Here is a 12,808-nt window from a genome sequence, read left to right as displayed (position 1 = left end):
ACATAAATATTTACAGAAATATTTGACTGTGTACATAATCTTCACAAATATGTTTACTAATTATTACATAATTAGTAAACATTATAATTATGTATAATTATATTTTGAAAATTGCAGAATATAAATATCAAACATTTCTTAACCATTTTGAGGAATATAAAAAATAACAATAATGTGTTATCTCTTTTACATCTTTTATTTCCACAGCTTCAGGGATTCCAAAAACATCCACATATTAAGTTATAGCTGTTTTAACATGAAAATATGATTGATTTGCCTCTTGTTACAGTTATGATATAGTATGATAAAAAGCAGGAAATGTTCAAGGTCCAATGACATTACCACATTGAAATGGTCTATTACAAATTGTTAATTTGTTATCAGAAAACCATTGTAAATATATTATTTTTAGAAATTACCCCCTTATTTCAGGCAGACATTTTATGCTCATCTTGTCCTCCATTGCCATCCTGTGGTAACAATATTTATTGCTATACTGAGTTGAATTTGACATAAAGTGTTGCCTCTTAACGTGCCTCTATAAAGGACTATTCATTCAGAGCAAAAAGAAAAGTGCACTGTAATGTTTCTCAATAAGACTCGTTCAGAGCCTCAGTTTATCAGGCAACACCAAACCCTCTAAACCACACACGTAGGACACTGTGTGCACATACAAGGTGAAATTCTTTGTCCAGAAGGAGAAAAAACTGTTCTCATCTAATAAGCACAGGCTTCCACTTAGTGATGTAACAGATGGTTCATGCCTTGAGCTTAATCTACAAGAGGAGACTGTGACAAGCACTTCCAGGGACAGATTACCACTGCTGGAGCAGTGACCTTGCAGGACGAGATAGACAATGTGGGTCAGTACTTTATCCTCCCTTTGCTCTGGTATAATTCAGAAAGTTTTGCCTAGGGAAATTAGCTTTGTGCATTATCTGGTCATATATACATGTGCAAATGATGTGCAGGTCTTTAGAAATGTTACTGTAAAATAGTTCTAGCACATTGTAGACTAGAAATGCAACAATTATTTTTTTTCATATGTAAAACGTTTAAGATGTGTAACTATATTTAAAAATGTGTAGTTGTTACCTTAAAGACCACAGTGAGGAAGAAATATATATTCATATAAAGTATATAACTAACTGTGTATTTCTTTAGTGCATGGGTATAGTACTAAATATTACTGTTTTGACATGAACATGTTCTTCTAACATACAACTGCCTAAAAAAATAATGTTAAAGGGATAGTTCACCCCAAAATCTAAATTGGCATCATTTATTCACCTTCACTTTTTATAAGTCTGTTTCTTTGTTCTGTTGAAAATGAAAGAAAGATATTTAAAAAAAGAAATCTCTAACCTTTGACTTTCATAGTAGTAGCTTTTATGAAAGTCATAATATGGACAATATCTCACAGCAATTCGCAACTTTGTTTATTTAGTTTATTTAGTGGCTAACTCGTATAAATTTGTATGATTGCATTCATACAATTTAGTACAATTTGCTTATCCTCAAATGATGGTTGGGTGCCACGACTGAGAAAAATTATTCAAAGCTGATTCCTTTTTTAAATTAAGTGGTTGTAAACAATTTATTTGGTCTGACTTTAAACAAACAAATCAAGTTGAACATAACTAAATTTAATTTATTTGTTTTTATTAAACATATAATTTGTTTTGCAGACATCTTTTTTTTTACCGTGATCTAATTCGTAAACGAATTAGCCACTAAACTGACAAAACGTAAAATTGTTATGAGATGAGGCTGGATATTCAGCTCAAGATAGCTTCTTTACTGACTAAGCTGTGCATCAAGAAACACATTTAGGCTTAAATCCAATTTAGGGTGAATAAATTTTAAATTTTTATTTTTGGGTGAACTCTTTAAAGTGTCTGTTTGTACCTTGCAATGAATTCCTTATGGATCGCTGTTTTAATAAATGACAATAGGCTAGTTTTTATTTTAAAACTTGAACGGCATCCTTTTTTCTAATGATACACGATGTGATAAATTTGTATTTGAAAAATAAGTATTATTCTCATATTTTTGTCCTTCTAAATCTTTAGGAAATGTTTTTGGTACATCAAAAACTGTGGCTGATGACCATCTGACAAGCTAATCTAGCAAAAATAGTGCTTAAAAAGTATTTAAACCTCACAATTAAATAGAAGATGAGGCTAATAACTGCAAAAAGGTCAATTTTTTAAAGAAGAAATAACCACCCCTTTCACCAGGCTGGCTACAGGCCTGTAGTACATCCCAACAGTCATTCTACTCCTTTTCATACTGTGTAGAACATTGTTTTATAACAGTTGTGAGGTAAATTCAAATCCAAATGTAGTACCTACTTTAGTATGTTATTCCGAACATGTTAGTAATAATGTTACGTCAACAAGTGTGAGATTTTGTCTTGCATTTAAAAGTGTGTATGTGTGAAACAAACAATGAATTGTTGGTTAAAGCAATATGAGTAGACTTCACCACATCTTCTTGTGACATCAGCACATGCAGCATATACCTCTGGGTCATAGTGCACAGAACATGATTACATATAGGAGTGATAGGAAAAAAAACTACAGCAACCTCAGATCTATATTTGGCTTCAAGTTGTGACAGAGACCTGCAAATGGTAGATTCTGAGCTCCCGAACAATTTAAGCTTGAGAGTGCTTGCTCAGAATCCCAGTACCACAAGTATCTACTCCAGTGATACGAGTGGTGCTACTTATTTTGTCTGTGCTAACTGTGATGCCTATCTGAGCCAGTTTCAGTACATCATTTTGTCTGAGTAGGCGAGAGCAACCTAAGCACTGCCACAGCAACAGAGAGGCATTCCTGTCTGTATTGTCATGCCCACTGAAGTCATTCTTGAGTTTCCAGTCTTTAAGGGTAGCTATTATGTTCTTTCAGACTCTTGTGTGTCCTGTATCTGTACTGCCATATGTTATGAGCGCTATCCTTGACTTTTGCAACTTCCCTATTATAGCTTAGGCTCCTGATTCCATGTCTGCAAACATATCTTATTCCTTCTCCTGCTCCCCTTTCTCCATTATCATCTTTATGATTAACATGTCCATCATGTTTCTGTCTGTTCTGATCTGTCTGTGTTTACAGTGTTTAACTCATGTTTAAGTCCTACAATTTTCTGTTGTTGCACTCTAAAAACGCATGGTTTATAATAGTGCTATGTAGAACCTATAAAGAACCTGCAATTGTTATCCAGTGGTTCTTATTCAGCATTACGGTAGGTGTTATAGACTACTAAAAATGGTTCTTTGGCTTGCAATCATAGGGGAACAACATTGAGTGCTGTTTTGCACCATTTTATAGTTCAGGCCTATAGCCAGTTTGGTGAACGGGAATGTTATTTTTTTTTCTCCAAAAGAGGACCTTTTTACAGTTATTTGCTTAATTTTCCATTCGATTATGAGATTTAAATACTGCATTTTACTGACATTTAAAGCACTATTTTTAGCTGAATTAGCTTGTCGGATGGTTATCATCATAACCACACTTTTTGATGTACCAAAAATATTTCCTAAAGATTTAGAATAAAGCAATAGGAAAAAATATTTATTTTTAAAATACAAATATATTACATCATATATCATTAGAAAAAAAATAGGAATCTATAAAAAAAATATTAAAAACTAATCTCATTTAGGCAGATAACAATCGGACCAGCACACTGATTTCCTCAGTCAGAATTTGGCCATTTGAATAAAAAAATAGTGGCCGAAATAGGTTTCCTTCGAAGGGTGGCAGGGCACACTTTTATGGATAGGGTGAGGAGCTCTGACACTCGAGAGTAGAGCCACTGCTCCTCCACATCAGGAGAAGTCAGCTGAGGTGGCTCGGGCATCTGTTTCAGATGCTTCCTGGACGCCTACCTAGGGAGGTGTTCCAGGCATGTCCCACCAGGAGGAGGCCTCGGGGAAGACCCAGCTGGAGGGACGATGTCTCTCAGCTGACCTATAGGAACGCTTTTGAAATCCCCCTGGAGGACCTGGAAGAAGTGTCTGGGGAGAGGGAAGTCTGGGGTTCTCACCTAAGACTGCTGAATGAATGAATGAATGAATGAATGAATGAATGAATGAATGAATGAATGAACGAAAAATAATTAAAATATAATAATAATACTAATGATACTAATGTAGAGCTTTACAATTTTCTAGCCTCTCTTGTAAAAAAAAGCATATTTGAAAATTCATGGATAACAACAATAGCCAAAATATTGTTCAAATCAATTTTAATATGGTCAACTTTTGATGGTTCACACCTTTTTGTTGGTATTTTTGATTTTGTTTCAGGAATAAGTCAAGTCAAAGTCTAAGTCAACTTTATTGTCAATTCAACTACATGTACAGGACATATAGAGAATCGAAATTCCATTACTCTCAGACCCTAGGTGCCTAACATACAATATGAACAAAAAAAAATAGAGTATTAGATAAAATTTACAATAAATACAATTATACAAACAATGTAATCCAAAAATATATGTTTAAAAAAATGGTAAACAATACAAATACATTTATGGGCATATGGCAAATCAGAGTTGTGCAGATGTAAAACAAAATAAGCTCCAAGATTTAGAATAAAAGTTACTTGTACAATGTTTTATCTATAAAAAAAAAACCATACAGTAGCAAAAGATGACTTCACTCACATCAGGTTGTATGTTTTCTTGCACAGCTGGATGTTGCATGCACTCGTGAAAAATATCTGTTAGCATTAAACAAAACTGATCAGCTGAAGTTACACCAAAGCGACAGACAACAGAGGATTCCACTTGATCTTAAAGCCTTTTTTAATAGGTTATTTTCACTATTTATGATGCAAAAGCAGTCAAAATAGGACAAATGAGCTCATGTCTGAGTCAAATTCTGGACTTTTGTCAGTGACTACAGGCCTGTAGTGTATACAGGGATGGGCAGTATTTATAATACATGTATTTTAAATACAAAATAGAATATTGTCATTTGGATTTTGATAGGGTTTGGGAAACTGAGTTAATATTTTGTATCAAATACTTTAGTGGCTTGTATTTTTAAAATACTGTAAAATACTTTGTAAGTCTACATGATGACATCATAAAAATGTGGCCTTTGATTGGTAGTTTCTCAGTTATTTGACAAGGCTTGATATCAGACTAGAAAATTGATTATAATGAAGTCGATGGAGTATGGATGAAAACTATGCATCACATATAAAGAAAGTAACAGACAAATTGTCACCTTTGAATTATAAGGTTCCATAAATTTTTGTTAAAATTGAGTTATTGACATTTTCTTATTAAATGACAACTTATTTACATTATGGGATGTTTTGTATAAGGTACATTTTAAGATTTTTTTATTTAAAAAAAATTATAAACTGATACTGTTTGCTATATGGTATGCAAAAACATTAAAGCACAATATCTCAAAATCTTTCAGAATGCAGATAGAATAATATAATTCCAAGGTGACAAAATTGCAGAGGTATATTCGGGAGCATGGCAAAGTAAGACAAACAACATAAAGTCCTACAGTGGCGATACCTACAAAACTCCATTGGCTGTTTCAAATGTCAGTAGCTGATCTGCAGGTGCTCTTTATAGTTAATTACAAACTTTGACATAGTTAATCAGTATGAGACAAAATATTTAATAATACTCCCATTTACAAACTGGTCAAATACTCCCAACTCAGGTTGGCAGCAAAAACAGATTTATTTTTTTAGATATCATGTTTTATATTGCGTATTAAACAATTTCCAAAAAAGAAAAAAGATTTTAGTAGTTTTCAGAAATCATGATTTACTTTGAGTGTTGACAATTTTAATTGTAAAAAATTTGAAACATAAGACTTTTAAGAGATGGTGGCACACAATCAAGAGAAATTGTACTATATTTCGACTCATTATCTGCATTAAATGGTTTTTACAATGATAAAAGAGATCTTCCAGAAATAACTTTCTGTACTAAATTTGTACAAAATCTATACTAAAATCAAAGAGAAACACAAGTTACATTTTTATGAACACCTCCTCATGTACAGTAGAAGTGATTGAGGTGCAGACAAGCTGACTTGCTTAGAGAAAAGTTGTGTTATCTATCATTGTTTACTTCACTAAATCATTTAAATGGTGAAAGTATTCTGCGGATATGCCTGTTGATGGAAGGTTTGCGAAGAAATTTCATGCTACAATTTAAAAGTGTTTTATAGTATTTTTAAAATACAAAAATACAGTATTTTATTTGATTCATTTCGTGGCAGCAGTATTTTTTTATTTATTTTGATACACTTAAAATTGAGGTGTTTGGTATTTTTTTTTATCTGGGTATAACGCATTCTAAGTAACAAGTAAAATAACACATTCACTTTTAAAAATGAAATGCTGATTTAAAATGATCGTAGTCACGTTGAATCCCACACTCAATGAGAGAATGCAGACAGGCAAAAATGAAGAGGGCACATTACATTTCCTCCATAGAAATATTCTCTTTATTTTGAACACATGGAAGAAAAGGAAAGGAAGATTATCTTAATGAACAGTGATATTACTTTTTAATAAGGCAAAAAGTACAAATGTTGCTTTGCGCTCAGGAAGTTAACATAACATTATCCTACATTAATTTTTAAGTGTTTTTTTTTTTTTTTAAAGGTAAATGGAGGCTGTGTGCTGTAATTGCAGATCTTCTCTATTTTAAAAAAAAAAGAAGAAAAAAAACCCCTGCAAAGTCTGAAAGAGATCAAGCATCAGCCAGGTCAGAAAAAGTAACGCAAAAGTAACGTAATGCATTACTTATCATACACAGCAACTAAGTAACACAACTAGTTACTTTTTTGGGGAGTAACTCAATATTCTAATGGATTACTTTGAAATAGTAGCTCCCCCAGCACATGTAGTCAACAAATAAATAGGATTAAAAAGTGTTTTGAAAATGTTAGACAAGAATAGGTGCTGTTAAGTTAGTTTTAGGACAACTTTGATGGAAGGTTTATGCCACTATATATGCTATGTAGCACTGTAACCACTTAAAACACTGGATAGCTATTACAGATGCTTTATATGTTCTATATAGCTCCAAATTGGTTTTACTATGATAATGAGCCAAAAAATGTACGATCAAGTCCAGTTCAGTTCATCTTTGTCTATTCACCAAGGGTAGTTGCAGCATACAAGCATGTTATGTAAGACACATTATACGAAAAAAAACAACAACTTTAATTTAAAAGCTTTACAGCTGAGAGGAATAATTATTGTTTAAATCAATTTGTTTTATTGATAGGCGTTCTGTGGTGTAACTGGACCATAGTTGTCTGCTTCTTTATTTTTTCTTCTTGGTTTACAATTCTCTCCAAACAGCTTTTGTTTTTCACACTTGAAGAATTGAATTGACAAAGCAATGAAAAGATAATAATGAAGCTTCTGCAAGCAGAACAATCTTTGCTCCCCTTTCTTACACAACACATCAGTCTTTCCCATGATGTGTTTTGTTTTTCTGCTTAGTTACAGTAATAATGATTCACAATATAACTGTTTTCAAAGACATGCTGCCTGGGTGAGCACAAGAAACATGATTAGAAAGATTTACAGTGTTCAACATAAATGAGTACACCATTTCGAAAATATTTTTATCTCTTGTATCCGTTTGAATATAGGGAATATAAGTAATTTAGGTAATCATTTTTGGTGCGTTTGAGCAAAACAGATTTATTAAACCTTTAACAAGGTTATCCAAACTTTTCAGACTGCCACTTAGAGATTATCCTCAAGGTTTAGTCGTGGCTTGAATTTATTTTGAATGTATTTGATTGCCATAAAGGTGCCAGAAAGTTGAATCTGGTACTATAAAATCAATCTGATGCTATGGCTTTGTTGTTAATCTAATGTAAACACACCCATCTCTAAAAAAGATAAATAAGAATAATTTAAAGGATGATGGCTTTTCATTTGCATGTTGTTGTTTGTACTATTAAAACTACTTTTTTTCTCTTCTGTGGGTTATGGTTAAAATATGGTAATTCCAATAGTTTAATAACATTTATTTGATTTTGGAAATCAGCAAGCGACCTTCTGTCATCGTCCTGTGACCCCCACTTTGGAAACCATTGACCTAATACATTTAAATTCAAATGAAATATTGCAAAAGAAATTTAATTTAAAGGGTGGGTGCACTCAGTTATGCTGAGCACTGCATAGTGAGATTTGTCACAAATTTGTCATCTGATTGATAAACATCACCAAATTAAAAATAGCATGTCCTCATCACATAGCATACATAAAGCTTCATTTACACATCATTTCAGTTTAAATTTAAGAAAATTCCCTGATTTGGTTAAAAAAAAAATCTATATTCAAATCCTGCATTTAACCAAAGCAAAATCTCCATCTTTTCCATTTTAATAGCCACTCTGCAAGTTTTCCAAATTGATAGTTTTGCTTAACCAACTACAAAATTTGCCAAAGTACACCTCTTTTTATGTTTTTTTAGACTATTTATGCCCATAGATAAAAAAAAACTGTAATACTGTAAGACTGCAATACGCTGTAAAAAAAAAAATATGACAAAAAGTCAAGACACTAATCGTTTAAAGTTTAACTGAATATTTTAGTCAGTTTGATTGATTTAAGTTGAGATGACAAGAAAACTTAATTTGATTCAACTAAAAATATAAAGGCAAGATTTTGTTTTACCAATTAATCTTTTCAATAAAGCAAGATAGAGGGACCACTTCTTTGACCACTTTGTAAGTGTAATTATATGAATTTTTCTATTAGCTGAACCCAAGTTGAGTTTATGTCCCATGAGGCCACTTGGGACGATTTGTGAATAGCTGTGAAGCAATGCAACTGATGCTCTTGGGTCACATGACGGCAGCATGATGGATGAAGCACATCCAGATTTCACTTACACATATTCATACTACATAAAATATCCTTTTAATGATTGTAAACATTATACTTGTTCAAAAGAGGTATTACATTAACTAAGCACTCCAGTAAAGAATAGAAATACATTAAAAAGGCATAAACTCTACCAGATGTGACTACAGCTGCAGAAATGAACTTGGTCCTCCACCCAATATAGTAAACAAGTCAACCATAGTGAAAAACATGCCACTCAATGTTTGCTGGATATGTGGTGTATATAGTCCATGGTAATGGTTGTAATTGCGTGATTTTCTTTGATTACAATGGAATAATTAATTAAAAAGCTTTGAACTAAATACAGGTGTAGTTTATTTTGCCTTGTTGTTCTATACAAATGGCTCTCATACCCAACACACAAATTTCACAAAGATCCTCGCATTTAAGCTGTTGATCTGATTAAGAGTTGTGACATCACATGTAAATACATTTATATCTCATATTTTAATAAAGTTTGTCATATCTATTGACCTGGTGTACCATATTCAATTTTACATTACATATGTCACTTTTTGATACTTCAAGTCCATATGAAAATAAATAGAAATGCAATGTTTATTATGCTAGCAAATATTGTTTTGTCTTAAAGTTGCTAGCAAAGATTCTTATTCTTAAAGTTGGCTTAAAATAAAAGTTAAAAAAAATCCCTCTTCTTATATCTTATATTTACTTCTTATATTTCTTTATATGTACAGTTGAAGTCAGAATTATAAGCCCCATTCGAATTTTCTTCTTCTTTTTTAAATATTTTCCAAAAGATGTTTAACAGAGCAAAGAAATTTTCACAGTGTGTCTGATAATATTTTTTCTTCTGGAGTAAGTCTTATTTGTTTTATTTCAGCTAGAATAAAAGCAGTTTTTAATTGTTTAAACACCATTTTAGGGACAAAATTATTAGCCCCTTTAGGCTATATTTTTTTTGATAATTTACAGAACAAACCATTGTTATACAATAACTTGTCTAACTACCTTAACCTGCCTAGTTAATCTAATTAACCTAGTTAAGCTTTTAAATGTCACTTAAGCTGTATAGAAGTGTCTTAAAAAATATCATGTCATCATGGCAAAGAGTAAATAAATCAGTTATTACAGATGAGTTATTAAAACTATTAAGTTTAGAAATGTGTTGAAAATTGTTCACTCCGTTAAACAGAAATTGGGGAAAAAATAAACAAGCGGTCTAATAATTCAGGGGGGCTAATCATTCTGACTTCAACTGTATATGGTAGTGCTTGTTATAAACAATGTACTTTTGCACTTAATTGTTTATATAAAATCATATAAAAACCATATACAGTTGAAGTCAAACTGTTTAACCTTCGTGTGATTTTTTTTTTTTCTTTTTCAAATATTTTCCGAACAGTGTTTAACAGAACAAGGAATTTGTCACAGTATGTCCTATAATATTTTTTTTCTTCTGGAGAAAGTCTTATTTGTTTTATTTACACCGTAAAATTTTTTGTTACCGTACAATAGCAGACGTTAAACTACAGAAACTTCTTTATATTAATCTTTCTGGTAAATTTCTGTAATTTAACTGTTATTTTATGGTAACTGTTTGTAACTTATTGGCCGTTATTTTACGTTTTTTTAATTATATTATAGCACCTTAAGAAGTTATTTTTTTTGATTGTCTACAGAACAAAGCATTGTTATACAATTACTTGCATAATTAGCCTAGATAAGTCTTGAAACTGCACTTTAAGCTGAAAACTAGTATCGTGAATAATATATACTCAAAAAATATATGTAATTTTACAGGGGTGCCAAAAATATAGTAAAATAACGACTGTTAAATTACAAAAATGTGTCGTATAATAATGGATGTTAAATTAAAGAAATTTCTTTTAATTAAAATTTATTGTGTGGTATTTTTTGGTAAATTTCTGTCATTTAATGGCTGTTATTTTACCTTTTTTAAGTTAAATTATGGATTTTTTTACAGTGTGGTAAAATATTATGTACTGTCATCTTGACAAAGGTAAAACAAATCAGTAGTTGGACATTAGTTATTAAAACTATTATGTTTAGAAATGTGTTGAAAGAATCTTTTTTTCGTTAAACAGTAATTGAGGATATAATATACAGGGGGCTTACAATTTTGGGGGGAAAATTCTGACTTCAACTGACTTCGACCATTTGGTTTGGTAGTCTTTAATCAAAACCTAATCTTTTGCTTCCATTCTGGAATGGCAGTCCTTTGATCTCAGTTTGACGGCTTGGATGCAGTATGCTCAGCCAAGTCCCTCCAATCATTAATTTGATGAGAGTGATCCATGAGGAAAAGCACACAAAAATGTATTCAATATTCTGTTTCAGTTGGAAATGTGCAATCGTAATGAATTAAAATTCGGCAGCATCTTCTTGTTCACAGTGATTTAAATGTCTTCAAAGTCAATCAACTGAAAAAACTAATTGGTCACAATACATAAATGAGTAAATAAATAGTTCTAATAAAAATAGTACTCAAGAACAATGACTGATTGAGTGGCTTGTTGCTTTGGTAGTTTCTGATGGACAAAAGAATATTTTTTAGCATTTCACAAATGGTTTTTACTCAGAAAGACAGACTTTATAAGGTTCAACAGATCAGTAGATGTGTCACAAATGCACTCCAGCTGGATTACAAATACGCACTGTATGTATTTTAGACAATGCGTGTTATTCAGTGTTGTGTTATTCATCTACTACAATTTTAAACCAATTTGTTTATGAGGTTTGTGAGATTTTAAACCAGTTTATGTGTCCTTATAGACAAATTGTTTTAAATCATATTATATAATTTTTTCTTTTTGTTAAAATTAAGTGAAGTTTTTTGTGAAGATTTCTGTAGCACTGGAAGTTGCTGTGTGTTTGTGTGTATGCGTGAATAGGCCAGATTATGTGTAGCACGTTAAATGACTGTAAACACAGGCCCGTAGCCAGACTGGTAAAAGGAGTGACTCTTTTTTTTTTCTCAAAAAAGTGGACCTTTTTGCAGTTATTCTCCTCATTTTCTATTATTATATGAGATTTAAATACTGAAGTAAGGTGACACCTTAAGCACTATTTTTAGCTGAATTAACTTGTCGGATGGTCATCATAACCACACTTTTGGATGATTTAGAATAAACGTTACTTGTCAAATGTTTTCTCTATTTAGTAAAATATGACACTTATGCCAGATGTTTTCTTGGCCAAAACTGATTAACTAACGATTCCTTAGGATCCCACTAGGATTCCGCTTAGTCTTAAAGCCTTTTTCGATGGGTTATTTTTACTATTTATTATGGCATAACAGCTAAAATAAGACAATAGAGCTCATGAATGCACTGTAAAACCCAACAGTCAACTTTATCAATTGAAATGAGTGTAATTAACTCAAAAGTTACTGAAATTTAACTCTGCTCATTTGAAAAGACTTTTGCACTCTGTGTTGAAGGTAATGAGTTAATGAAATACCTCATTACTCTAACTTAAATGGAGTAAGTTCACAGTACTCATGTAGATTCGTTTTTTTAACTTAAATGGTTTGTAGCAATGGGTTTCCTCAAACGGTTTGAGTTGACTTAACTTTTTGAGTTTTACAGTACTCAGTTGGTTTGAGTTCTCTTCATTTATTGGGGTTTACAATGCTCAAATTACATTGTTTACTCAAATTTATTAAGTTAACAGTTCTCATTAGGATTCATTTTTGAACTTAAATTATTTGTTACAATTGGTTTCCTCAAATGGTTTGAGTTACCCTAACTTATTGAGTTTTACAGTGTGAGACAAATTCTGGATCTTTGTCAGGGGTCTTCCCTGGCTACAGGCCTGGTACATATAGTACTACTTTAAATATACTGTGCCGTTTTACCATGATTTACAGAAAATCACACTAAAATGTGTTCAGAGTAACAAAC

General features: G+C 31.7%; 1 protein-coding gene across 7 annotated transcripts in view; it reads left to right on the top strand.

Moving 5' to 3' along the window:
• tmem110l (transmembrane protein 110, like) overlaps positions 1–12,808 on the top strand; it is a 211,658-nt gene that overhangs the window by 178,720 nt on the left and 20,130 nt on the right. The window contains exon 2 of one of the 7 annotated variants that reach the window (XM_087246223.2): positions 208–863. The exons of the other annotated variants lie outside the window; for them this stretch is intronic. The gene's annotated coding sequence lies outside the window, so the exon portion shown is untranslated. The remainder of the gene's footprint in view (positions 1–207; positions 864–12,808) is intronic. 7 annotated transcript variants of the gene reach the window in all.

This window comes from Danio rerio, chromosome 4 (assembly GCF_052040795.2).
Source record: "Danio rerio strain M-AB ecotype USA chromosome 4, GRCz13ab, whole genome shotgun sequence".
Taxonomy (NCBI): domain Eukaryota; kingdom Metazoa; phylum Chordata; class Actinopteri; order Cypriniformes; family Danionidae; genus Danio; species Danio rerio.
This window is presented reverse-complemented; position numbering and strand designations above follow the sequence as displayed.